This window comes from Amborella trichopoda, chromosome 12, assembly GCF_054954075.1.
Source record: "Amborella trichopoda isolate Santa Cruz 75 chromosome 12, AtrichopodaSantaCruz75HAP2 v2.0, whole genome shotgun sequence".
Taxonomy (NCBI): domain Eukaryota; kingdom Viridiplantae; phylum Streptophyta; class Magnoliopsida; order Amborellales; family Amborellaceae; genus Amborella; species Amborella trichopoda.
The window spans coordinates 28,461,309-28,475,468 of record NC_142347.1 but is presented as its reverse complement, the minus strand read 5'-3'; positions in this window follow the sequence as shown (position 1 = coordinate 28,475,468).

The following is a 14,160-nucleotide window of genomic DNA, read 5'->3' as shown; positions in this document are numbered from 1 at the left end:
AATTATAAAATTTAAAGCTTAAAAAATAGTATAGATCGAGCAGATCTATGAAAACTTGAAAATTTTAAAATTTGATAGTCCAAAAATACATTACAAGATGCACTATTTCCAAATTTTGAAATCCATTGTTTTTTTTCTCATGTACATGCATCTTCATGTCCAGATAGTCAATTTGAGGATATTTGGGCATCAAAACAACCTCTTCTAGTGAAATTTTTGAGGTGGGCTTTAATTTGATTGTTTAGAGCCTCGGCTTCTATATAAACTTTTTTCTTTATCTTTTATCATTCCCACTCATTAGATGTCAAATTAGAAGGTTTGAAGTGAGTCACGAAGTTTAAGATTTTTTTTTTTTTGAAATTTTATGTCTATTCAAGATACTCTTACAACCACCTATTTTAAAATTTAAGGAACAATAATGATTGTGACCTCCATGTACACAAGATAAATTGTCTCTTTATATCCTATGATATCTTCTGTACTCAAAGAGAAAACAAATTTCTTGTTATATAATGTAAATTTCAGTTAAAAAGTTGTCTACGTGCAATATGGTCATTTCGATCATATCTGTCTTATGCAATCCTCATTGTTTCTGTTTTTTTTCTTATTGACATGGCGTCAGTTATCTATTCTTTCCTAAAATGCTCAAAAGATAAGAGAGTGTTCTTCACCTTCTTTGAGAAAGTAAACCCAACTATAGTTCGATAGTTTTCCTATTGATTAGGACTTGTAGGCTCCGTCACTATCGTTCGGGGCTGGAATCTCTTCCTTCTTGAGCCCTAAGAACCCAAATGCGGGATCTTATGTTAGATCATGCACATACTTGGCTAAATACGAAATAGATAAACACAACAAAAAATCAAGTGTAAGAAACAAATCAAACCTAAGGTACACCATAATAACATAAAAATTATATTTCACCCCGTATGACTACTTCCATGTATTTGGTAAATAGAAATCTATTGTCTCAATGAAGATTACAATTTTGGATTACAAGAGATGCATTGCTCCTTAAGCATCAATAAAAATGTCATCAGACTTCCCTTCTTAATTCGCTCTCCTGATCAAGCGATACTACCAATCAACCTCATTTTTTCCACCGCTACTAGAAAAAGAAACTTGAGAGCAATTGAGAGACTTTCACTCCCTGTAAATAGAGATTGATCAACTGACCTATAGTAACACCACATCTTTTTTTTAAGAGACCATGTTCTTCTCTATTATAGGTCCTTCTGTAACAGTCTTCTACAGGCCAACAATTCCCATTACCAACAAAGTGACCCCAAAAGAGATGAGTATTATATCTCTTTGATACAGAACACCGGGGCTTCATCTTTGCTTTTTGAAAAAAACTGCTTTTCCCTTTTACTGGAAGAGCTTGTATACAATGAGACCATTTACTTTTGATACAAGGTGATCACAATTATTTACAACCATTTGATATGAAGTTCAAGAAAATTTCTTTTGAAGTTTGAGCATGGTCAATGGAGTAATTGCAGCCGCCCAATTTCACATCCAATAGTCAAGATTAATGTCTCACCTTGTACCAAAGATAAGTGGTCTTATTCAATACTTTTCTTTACTGTGATTGTATACAATGAGATTATTTACCTTTGATACAAGGTGGTCATAATTACTTACAACTATCCGATGTGATGTTTAATAGCATGGATGTGTCACAAAGCTCAAGAAATTTTTTTTTGAAGTTTGAACATGATTAATGGAATAATTGCAGCCACCCAATTTCACATCCAATGGTTAAGATTAATATCTCATCTTGAACCAAAAGTAAGTGGTCTCATTCTATACTTTTACTTAGATTGTATACAATGAGACCATTTACCTTTGATACAAGGTGGTCACAATTACTTATAACCATCCGATGTGAAGTTCGATAGTAGATGTGTCACAAAGTTCACAAAAATTTCTTTTGAAGTTTGAGCATAATCAATGACAAAATTGCAGCCACCCAATTTCACATCCAATGGTTAAGATTAATATCTCGCTTTGTACCAAAGATAAGTGATCTATTTCTACTTTCCCTTACTGAGATTGTATACAATTCGACCATTTTTTTAAAACATAGGAGTAACGATTTCGGCTATTTCCAAACCTAGCCCTAAGAGGGCATAAAAAGAAAGAACTTCTCTTAATATTGCTATGTTTTATTGCAAGTTTTGTCCTAATTGGATTTTCTTGGTCATCTGGATGAGTACAGCCAAAGTATATAGTTCTTGATTAAACAAGTGAAAATCTATTGATGTAAAATTTGATCCATAAGTTTTGTCTTAATCAATTTTCTCCATCAGCTCAATTATTACAATCAAACAATGTGATTTTTTGTTAAATCAAATTGCCAATCTTGCTTTCAACTCTAATCAGGCTCACAAAGAGGGCCCAAGTTTGTCTCTGCACACATATCTTTTGTGTTCTTATTGACAAGGTTCTTACATCTAGTTTATTTGGATGGGGCATCGTGGGTTGGATAAATCATAATAAATTAATAATATCCAATTCAGTAGAGCTTCTATGATTGAGGTGTAATCACAATGTTTACTTTTAATTCTTTACCCTCTTGGTTTTTTTAATCAACAATTAATGTGCAGATGACTTGTCATATCTACAGGTGAGATTGTCCATATTGGTGTAGCGTGGGGCAAGGGACAAGAGTGTTGGGACATTTCCACATAATTTAAGCTTATAGGTTCTTGTGTTCACATGGCTCACATCAACTTAAAAAGCCTGTTTTGACCAAATCCATTCCCTACAGTGCCAAAACAATTTCCATCCCCAATAAACACAATCAAGAATCTCATTTCTTCTGGGAGCTTTCCACATAAAAACATAGGCAAGAATCTCTACGCATTTTCCTTTTTTTTCTTTTTCTTTTTTTTAGCATGTCCCTTGGGAGTATAGTATACTTCTACTCCCTCTGTCATATGACTTACTTGAGAGAATTTTTTCAATTTGAAATTTTTGTGACCACTTTAGAATCACTTGATATTATTCTCAAAAAAAAAAAGTGTTTTCTAACACTTAGATCTCACCCTCTAAAACTTTTGACGGTTTCTATACAATCTTGGGGCACTATTTTTTTCCAGGGCTTAGAGGGTGCAATTAGGAAAAAAATTAACTGAGATTAATCGATGTGTTAAAGAAGTTATATCCCAAATTATGGGGTCTTAGCTGGGGATTTCACCCGAGGGAGCAAATAGACTGAATACTCCCAAAGGAGTAGAATATCAATTGGCTTTTTTTTTTCCACCGTCCAATTTAATGAGCAAGGTGGAAATCACTGCACCCTGTTGACCCCAACACCATTAGGCTTCTACTATATAAACAAATATGAATAAGAGGGCCCCATTAAAGCCCCTCTAGTCTCCTTAGAAAGATGACTCATCTATGTTTTCACATAAAGTAGTTGTTGAATTATTTGAATCGCATGCGTGATTAGATGTGTTGATGGAGGATACGATGGTACATGAAGCACGTGCAACCTCAACTCATGCCTGCACCTATCACCACCACACTCCCTTTACACAACTCCAAACCATGGGTGAGATACATTTTCTTGGCCATGGGGGCTAAGGTGTAAATTGAGACAAAAGGCAACATCAATGTTACATGATTTAGCATGACTTTCCAACTGCTTGCTATGGACCTCATTTTGCCTAAAAGTTAGATTTTAAACCTTAGATGTTTGTTTTTGTGACCCACATGCCCAATCTATACCTAATTAAAAAAAAAAAAAAAAACCAAAAGATTTGATACTCATGTGTGAGTATAGCACACCCAATTTTGGGGATGTAACCTATTAATAGCAATTTTTAAATGATTGTCTCTATGCACTTTAAAAGAAATAATGTATTAAGATTGAACAAAGGCCTTCCAATTTTAAGAGGCTGAGATTTAAGGGTCAAAAAGCTCAAAATTTAAATTTTATTGTTTTGAATATAATCATCTATTGATTCTTAGGTGGTTCTCAAAACTTCAGATTTCAAAAATTTTCCCAAGTAGGTTTTCTCACTGAGGTAGTATGTATATATTATGGTCCTATGAAGGATAGTATATCTTCCAAAAAAATGTGTCATATATTGATAGAAAAAGTTTTCATAAGGTTGCAACCCTCAAAATGTACTATCAAGGTGTACCTCTAAAATTCATCATAAAAGATTGTTTTAATGTTGGAAAATCTTTTAATTGATTTTCTCTACATCGAGATGTATGATTATGAAAGAAAAAAAGATTTTTGAGTACTAAAAATAAAGATGAAATAGATTCTCAAGTCACCCTATGAATTTTTTACACCCAAATTATATTTATGATAAAATTTAAAAATGAGTCTTAATTTGATTGTTTAAGATTGCAACCCTATAGAAACCACACCCCCACACTTTTTATTTTGCTGACCAAGCAAAAGCAAATAGTAAAATATAAAAAAAGGACCTAGGCCTAGAGCACCATACTAGGTTAAAGGGGCGGTATTGAAATTTAAAGCGTGAAAGATATGGTTGCATCTAGTCTAGAAATTTAAAACATCGATTTAAATTTTGATTTTTTTTGTTTTTTCACCCTATATTTAAATCATGTGGGGCTCATTTCACCTAACATTATTGATGACCCTTTCACCAATATTATTGTAGGGTCATCTCAAAGTCAAGAATCACCAAAGAAAAATATGAGAAACGTTTCAAATGCCCCTATATTGTATTCTACTATAATCTATTCCATTCAATTCCATCAATGCCTAAAATTTCTTAGGAGTAAATTAAGAATTGTAATGTCCTATTGGCAATCATAGGTAATTCCTCCAAAGCATGTGAACCACTGCAAAAAGATATAATCTATCTTATTTTACTCGTCATTATTATCATCATAGTCTTATCTCAATTATTGGGGTCGATCATTATAGTCTTATCTCAACTATTTGAGATCGGCTTTACGAATGTCATACTTAATGGATGATACAAACAATAAAATCAATCAATGCAGGAAACATCTTAATACCACATGCAGTACAATGATCTTATACTATGTGTCAGTAACTCTTGACCGTCCGATACCAATGATAGATAGTGGAGATGAGTCGCTAATCATTCATCCTCTATTTTCCTTTCTAGCCTCTTAGCTGTTCATCGCCATTGCCCATCACGATGACAACCACCATATTAACACAAGATGACAACCACCATATTAACACAAGCGTTATATAATTTATTTAGGAAAATTTACATAAATATCCGTCATATTTTATGTTATTCCAAAAATACTTCAAACAATATGTTATTACACAAATGTTTATTTTTTCAACTTCATAACTTTTTTTATAAAAAAAAAAACAAAATTGACTATTTTTCAATTTTTGAAAAACAAAAATTTTTTTAATTTCTGTTTTTGAAAACTGATTTTTTTTTTGGGTTTTTAAATCTATATATATATATATATATATATATATATATATATATATAGATATCATTCTCCCCAGGGTTTTGAAATGGGCAATTTCGTCTATTTTTTTTAAAAAAAGTATTATGAAGTTGAAAAAACGGACATCTGTCTAATAACAAAAAGTTTCAGATATTTTCTTCATAACATGAAATATAACAGATATTTATATAATTTTCCTATTTATTTATCTACAAATAGTAGGAGTATGAAATTCCACGTGGTTGAGAGACAGAAGAAAGATCAGTTCATTGCTCCCTTTCTCTCTCTCTTCCTTTTTGTTTTAGGGTAATTTATTGGGACTGGCTCTACACGTTTTTTAACTAACTAGTGGTTTTTTAAACTATGACAATGGAAGCCACAACATGCAACTGAGGTATAGAGTCTACTACCACCACGAACTCAGTTTCTTTTCGATATATTTTGGACCAAAATGCCTTTATTTTAGCTTACTTTTTTACTCATAAAATGTGAGACACCACATGTAAAAAAAAATTGTATTTTTGCAAATATTACGTTATATTTTTTATTTTATTTATTTTTCGATAGTTCAGCAGGAGGAATTGAAACTTGATATGTGGGGTTGCAAACGTCAAATACCATCCACTAAAGCCCAAGCCCAAGCCCAAGCCCAAACCCAGGCCCAAGCCCAAGCCCCGGCCCAAGCCCAAGCCCAAGCCCAAGCCCAATTCCTAAAATTGATCCAAGGGGTTGACACTCTCTCTCTCAATGGAGGTAAGGCGCCATTCACGGAGGTTTCCACCACTCTTGAAAACGAGGCATGTTCCTTTGTAAAGTCTATGCCCATCTTGAACTTTTATTTTTCATTAAAATATCATAGGGTGGAAGCATCAGAAAGACTAAAAAATACATTTGAAGGCAAGTCAAAAAAGTACACTAACCAAAACAAAATTTCTAAATTACCATAATAATTGGGGGTACTATGATAATTTGGCCCTAAAGAAGTTCTACTCTTTTGGGTTAAAATTAGCAAAATAATTCTAATTATTCTAGCTTCCCAATAGGGGCTTGAAAAATTTTTAATAAGTTTTTTGACGTAACTTGTTGATATGAAAGTACACTCAAATTTAAATTATAATAACACCATTATTGATACTGTAAGGAGTTTGAGCAACTTTTTTTTTATCAATCTTTTGGCCCTTGGGGAAATTATAGAAAGCCTTTCAATTTGTACTTTCTAGGCATTCGCTATTTCTCATTTTCCTAACTCCTCTCCCCTTGTTTACAAAAAAAAAATTTTTAATATCATACTATTAACCCCAACACTTTCATTCTTGCATTTGTCCCCTAAGTAAAAAAAACGATTTTTTTAACCAAAAACGTCCATTTTAAACCCACCTTTGTCATTTTCTAAATATGCGTCCACTTTTTATCTTTAAGCCAGTCTGGCACATTTGGTGCCAAACCGACGCAACTTGAGTATAGAAGCCAGTCTGACACATTTTGTGTCAAACCAACACAATTTTATTATAGAAGCCAATCTAACACATTTTGTGCCAAACCTACACAACTTGAATATGGAAGCTGGTCCAGCACTATTTGAACATGGAATTGTCTACAAAGAGACCATTTATCATTTGTACATAAAGGTCGCAAACAGTTGACCCGAATTAATTGAGAAAATGCTAAAATGATGATGATGATGATGACATGAAGGTCGCAATCCCTATCAATATAAGCTAGTCCTACGCATTTTGTGACGGAATGGCAAAATGTTATTAACAGAAGCCGGTTTGAGACTTTTTTGTGTTCGATCCGCACCTTTTATTAAAAGCTAGTCCGACAAATTGTATGTTGGATTAGTGCATTTTGAAGATGAAGCCAGTGGGGTACAATTTGAATATAATTGTCTACAAAGAGACCATTTATTATTTGTACATGGAGGTCACAATTCCTTTCAATGTAAACTGGTCTTATGCATTTTGTGACGGACTGGCAAAATGTTATTAATAGAAGCTGGTCAGAGCCATTTTTTGCATCAGACGGACACATTTTATTGAAAGCTAGTTTGACACATTGTATGTTGGTTCGAGGCATTTTGAAGATGAAAAACCGGTCCGACACATTTTTGTGCTAGATTGGCACATGTGATACGTCACATTTTGTGAGAGGAACATGGGTTAAAATGGGATATTTTGGTTCAAAAAATGAATTTTTTTACTTGGGGGTGAATATAAGAACAAATAATGGTGCGTTAAGAGTACGAGTTAAGAAGTATTTTTTGGCGCATTGCCCGCCCCGCCCCGCCCCTAAAAAGTAAGGCCTACGTGATAAGTTGTGGCCCAAGGGATGGGCTATGGCAAGTATTGGTATGTTTTAGCCCGGTCTGACCCTCTTCTTTTTTTTTATGCTTTTCCTTTTACTTTTGTTTTATTTATTTTTAGTAAGGCCCAAAAAAGGGCATAGCTAGCCCTACGAGGACAAGGGCCGGCCAAGTTATAGGCCGGCTCGGCCCTAATCCGTTGCCACGTTTATTGAGGGCTGTCTATAATTTTCCCTTAATAATACCCCCATGCGTCGACGTGGTTCTCGATGACAAACGAACAGGCCAGATTAAATGGGCACTACTGGATACAAGAGGGAAGGGGGATCAAGTCCCCCACAGTGGCCATCAACCACAGTGTACTATACACCGTACCTACTTGTGTATGGTGTGAATACCTGAACAAATGTGAGGGCTCTTTTAATTTTTTTTGTAATAAGGAAGGCTACTTTTGCCACTCATATCTTTTAGGAATCCACCCAAAATACTTTGAAAACTGAATTCAAAACCAAAATCAATGGATTACTTGTGCTGAATGCTTTTTAGGCTGGTTTGTCATTTAAAGAAGGGTGAGGTTTGTATAGAGCCTAGGCCTACCTTCAAATAGTATTGCAAAATGTGGTTTCAATACTGAAAATCTTTTTGATAGTTTTAAAATATATTTTTTATTTTTATTTATAATGTTTAAGGCTTAAAAAATAGTGTAGATCGAGAGATCTATGAAAATATGAACATCTTTAAAATTGATGATCTAAAAATGTGCTACAAAATATACTATTTCCAAAACTTAAAATCCATTTTTTTTTATGTTCATGTATCTTGATGTCGAGATGATCAATTTGAGGATATTTGAGCATAAAAACAACCTCTTCTAGTGAAATTTTTGATGTAGGCTCAAATTTGATTGTTTACAGGATTGCCTTATATAAACTTTTCCCTTTAAAAAAAGGAAAAGTTTATATAGAGCCTAGTCTCTAAACAATCAAATTGATCATCTCCGCATCAAGATGAATAGACATGATTAAAAAATGAATTTCAAGTTTTGGCAATAATGCATCTTGTAACTCATTTTTCAACCGTCAATTTTTAAAATTTTCAAGTTTTCATAGATCTGATCGATCTAGACTATTTTTGAAGCTTTAAAATTTATAACTAAAAATGAAAATATAATTTAAGGCTATCACAAAACTTTCCAATATTGAAACCATATTTCTCAACACTATTTGAAGGTGGGCTCTAATTTGATTGTTTAGAGCCTCGGCTCTATACCTTAGTTGCATGGTGCCTCACATTCTGACAAGCCTTAAAATATATTTTCATCTTTAATTATAAAACTTAAAGCATCAAGAATAGTGTAGATCGAGCAGCTCAATGAAAACTTGAATAACTTAAAAATTGTATGTCCAAAAATACATTACAATATGCACTGTTTCTAAAACTTGAAATCCATTTTTTTCTCAAGCACACACATCTTGACGTCGAGATGATCAATTTGAGGATATTTAAGCATCAAAATAACCTCTTCCAATGAAATTTTTGAGTCAAGCTCTAATTTGATTGTTTAGAGCCTAGGCTCTATAACAACAACAACTATTATTATTAAGTTTTTTTTTCAAACTATTTCATATCGGCAACACGAATTTCAATATGGGATTATCTATAAACTAAGAGACCATTTGTTTTTTATACGTGGAAGTTACAATCATTCTTGTCCTTTAGATTTTAAAATGGGTGGTATAAAAATACCATTGAATAAACACAAAGTTTTTTTTAAAATTTTTGGACTTCATGACCCACTCCAAGTCATCTAATTTTACATCTAATAAGTAGAAATGATTATGACCATCATGTACAAAAGATAAAAAAAAATGTTTATATAGAGCTGAAGCTTTAAAACTCACCTCAAATTGATTATCTCGACATCAAGATGTATAGACATGAAAAAAAAAAAACATCAACTTTTAGAAGAGTAATGGTCTTATAGGACCTTTCTCCATGTATGTAAGATTTCAAAGAATCACCACTAAATTTAATACAGATATCTTAAAAAGTTATTAAATAATACTTGACTTTTTTTAAAGATCAATAACAAATTTATTGATAATCATTTGATATCTCCACAAATAAATAGAAAAGTGATCAATAAAATTATTTATCAATTTAAAAATAATATATTTTATAAAGCATTTTATAGATCTACTCAATCGATAAATATTTCAAATATTAAAATTACAAATCAACCCAGGGATCCCGTCTGATTTACCTGCCTCAACTTTTTTATTTTGTCCTCCTCAGCTGGGCCCCACGTCCCACCGCCCTGAGCCTCTGGCCACTTTCAACACGTGGCGTTGTACTATTGGACGGCCGGTCACCAAAGGCATGATGGATCGATCACGTAGCGGATCCCCCACGAAACCTCGAACGTATTAGGTGTGCGTGGTGGTGACCACATCCCCAATCATACAGCGTCCCCTTAGAATCGCGACACGTGTCCAACAAAGGGCCACGCGAATGGATCAAGTGGATTAAACCCTAACAAGCCTTTTTTTCGGAGTGAGAACAAAGATGACCATTTCCACGCCCTTTTTCTCTCTTCTTAAAAAACCCACCGTTAGCTAATGTCAGAGAGAGAGAGAGACTTCAACTCAAATTTCAAATGGAAACGATGAGAGAGAAATGTAAGAATTAAGACATGGAATGGAATCTTGCAAGGAATTGGAAAAGATGAGAGAAAGAAGGGGAAGAGAGAGAGTGGAGTCGTTGTGTGGTTGATGAGAGAGAAAACAAAGAGTTAACGGCGGCGGCAGTAGTAAATGAGAGGGACCTGAGATAGTAAATAGTGCTGTGTGGAAGCTGAGTCCTCTCTCTAACCGCTACTAATACGACACTCGGGTGCAGTAGAACCGTCCTTTTGCGGGCCATGCAGCCGTGCGAAATAATTAAGGCATTTTATTTTCTTGGAAAGTTAAACCTTTTTTATTTTATAGTATTAAATTTTAGACTTGGTTTCTATACAGCCAAGACTATATATATATATATATATATATATATATATGAAAATACAGGTTTATTAAATTTATTTTTGATATGGGTTTTTGGATTTAATTTTTAAAGACATCTAATCTCTAACATGAAGATCATGAGTATGAAAAATAAAATAAATTTTAAAAAACTAGAAATAATAATTCTAGTAAGAAAATATTTGGACCGTTAGTTTCTATTGTTTTAAATGGAACACCAACTTGCATCCATCTTTAAGATGTATGCTTTACACTTTTTGGACGGCATGTAGTCATGCAGTCCGGCCCGCATGAAACAATTTTCCTTAAATTATAGGGTGCGGTTTGTATAGAGCTGAGGCTCTAAACAATCAAAGTAAAGTGCACGTTTATATAGTGTCTATAAATATGATTTCAATATTGAGAATCTTTGTGATAGTCTTAAAATATATTTTCATCTTTAATTATAACAGTGTTAGCAAAATCGGTTGGTTAGAACCCAAACTGGCAAGTTAGATTGAAACCGTTAGGGCTTCGAGTCCGGTTAGGACTGGTTTTGGGTGTCTAGTAGCTTAGGGTATACCTCCAAAAATTGTTTGACCCAAAACCAACCGGTTAGGAGTCAAACTAGCAATTTTTTTAGTCAAACCAACCAGTTTTCTACTAACTTGACCGATTAGAAGATATAACGGATTTTTTTTTTACAAAATAACGATAGTATACCCATTACGGTCGTTATTTTAAAAATGGGGCCGTTATTTGTAGCATACATTCTTGAATCCAAATTTTTACCTCTTTTTTTTATTCGTTTTCGTGCATTTTTTTTTTTTTTTCGTGATTTATTATGTAAATAATTATCTAGAATCTATAAAACACGAAATTTGGATTGAAACATCAAAAAAAAAGAGTCTTGGATCAAAATGGCGGATTTTTTAGGTTTTTGAAAATTTTGGTCTTTCTTTAATAAATTTTTCGATACCGAATGTTTGTTGATGAAATTAGGGGGTTTTGATAGATATTCAAAGTATTTATCATATTCATGTTTCAATTTGTTCAAAAAACCAAAGATTACGGGTTGATTTTGGCCCGAAAAGCTACTACTCAAAGAACCTGTGTACGATCCAAAAACACAGATTTTTTATCAATTTATTGTTCTTTTTTTATCAAATTGAGTTGTGGATTTTGATCATCAAGGCTTAATCTCTCAAATAAAATAGGTATGTCTATTTATGATTGATTCAATATTTTATATGAATTTTTTTGTTGCAAGATATCATGAAAATTTCATAGATCTGAAATTTTCACCATTTTTTAATTAAATTAAAAATATTGAATATTTTTTATGAGATTTGGTGCGTTTGAAATATGATCGAAGCCTTTACAATGCATGTATGTTGATTTGTTCAATTATTCAAACATTGAGAGTCGTTTCTTGCTCGAAATGTTGCTCGATTTTAGGGGTTTTTGAAAATTTGATTTTCTAAAAGAAAAATATTTTGCTTAATAAAATTATGTTTTTTGTTGAATATGAGAAGTGTTTTTCTATTTTGCTTAATAAAATTATTTTTATTAAAATTACGATGTTTTAATACAATTATGCTTTTTGATGAATATGGGAAGTGTTTTTCTATTTTGCTTAATAAAACCTTTTGATAAAATTACTTTTTTGTTGAATTGATTCTTCTTTTTAATAAGTGCATGATAAGTGCTCGATCTTGTGCTCGATTTTTTTTTGCTCGGTTTTTCAATTATGTTTTTTGAAGTGCATGATATAGTTATATTTGTAAATATGACATTTTGTTTTTTTAAGTACATGCAAAAATTTTGGTTGTCTTATGTTCAATGAAACACTACACCATGGTATTGTATGTGCTTGGTTCTTCTCTTTTTTAATTTTTTTTTTCATTTTTTATCAAGGTTTTTGGAATGTTATGGAAAAAGTCTTTAAAAGATCAGCCGATTTTTTAAAAATCGGCTTACTAACTCGGGATCAATCAAATATGGCCCAATTCCAGAGAGAGAGATAGAGAGAGAGAGAGAGAGTTTTACAAAGGTGATCTTAATTTCAAATCATCCATCACATTTAGCAATATGGGTTGGGTCATTAATATCAAAATACACCCAAGAAGTCTAGGTTAATCTATCGAATGGAACCTATCTTTGAAGGTTCAAACTTGAAAAGTGCCTCTACTAGAATTGTTTTAATTTTTTTTTATTTTCTAGGTATTTTTGGACCCATTTTAAAAAAAAAAAAAAGCTACCAAACTGGTTAGTTTGGTTCCAATTCTAACTGCTCTAGGACCCATGTCCAGTTAATCGTTTCGATTTGATTTTGTTAACATTGTTTCACATTCACATTTCCTTTTAAAGGTGCAATTTCTAAGCAAAAAAATAAATAAAAATAAAAGCCCCACCTAGAAATATTGTTCGAAGAACACTTCAGGCATGGTAAATCTGTAATATGACTCCAAAATCTATTTGTACCACTGACTGTGAAGTTTTTAACTAAAAAATTGGTACAGATCTTGTGGATCCATGATCACTTGAAAATAGACAATCTAGATAATGTATTATAATATACACTATTTTTGGGCTTGAAATCCTAATCTTGTCTGTAACCATAATGACCAAGATAGAGATAATCAATTTGAAAGGTTTTCAATACGGAAACTATAATTTTTAGTACGTTTTAAACTGAAGCTTTGCTTTTTCTATAAAGCCTAGGCCTTATTTTAACATTTTTCTTTTTAAAATTTGTCTGAAGTGCTCAGCTCAATATTTTTGAAGTGTTTACCTGACCGGAAGAAGCTTAGACTCTGTGCTAAATAAACCTGAAGCTTGGATCACACGTGTTGATTCACACATTAAATTTGTCGCAAGACAGGTGTGAGAGAGTGATTATTAAATACTATTTTTATACAATGCTTTCTTGTCTTAAATATTGGATAGAAAGTAAAAAGGATTGTATGGAAAGAGCCTAGGGACGTGGTAGTAGCATCCCCACATCTAGTTATCACATCATGGTATCCATTTCTACTGCTGATACTCTCAATGAACACCTTCAAAATGTAACTCTCCCCATCTACTGAAAAAAAAGCGTATGGGCATGTCTTCCCCATTGAAAATTACCCAAAAATAAAGAAAGAAAAAAGATTGTATATTATGAGACTATTTATCTTGGTATTGGCATGTCTTCCCCAATGAAAATTACCCGAAAAAAAGAAAGAAAAGTATTGTATATCATGAGACTATTTATCTTTCTTACAAAGAGGTTACAGTTACTCCTAACCATTAGATATCAAATTTTGATAGCTTAGGGGTCTCAAGAAGTTTCAGAAATTCTTGTTTGAACTTTAAGTTTAGTTAATGGCATACTCATGAGTCATAATCACTCAATTTGAAATCTTAAGGATAAGAATGAGTTTGACCTCC